The following is a 220-nucleotide window of genomic DNA, read 5'->3' on the forward strand; positions in this document are numbered from 1 at the left end:
TTCCAAATCTATTTCGTCGCCTTCAAAGTAATCCCCTCTCGACATAATACACTTATGCCAACGTATTTTCCAGTCCTCGAAACAAGAATTAAAATCGCCTTCCAGTCGCTTTCAGAGCGCGTAGCGAGGGAGCGGTGCACTTGGACACGGTGCATTTGGACACAGCCAATCACAGCACCGTGTGATTAGAGACATTTGTAAGGTCCCTTGGAACAGCGAC

Source organism: Odontomachus brunneus, unplaced genomic scaffold (genome assembly GCF_010583005.1).
Source record: "Odontomachus brunneus isolate Ranch 3 - 2012 unplaced genomic scaffold, Obru_v1 Obru_scaffold_125, whole genome shotgun sequence".
Classification (NCBI taxonomy): Eukaryota; Metazoa; Arthropoda; class Insecta; order Hymenoptera; family Formicidae; genus Odontomachus; species Odontomachus brunneus.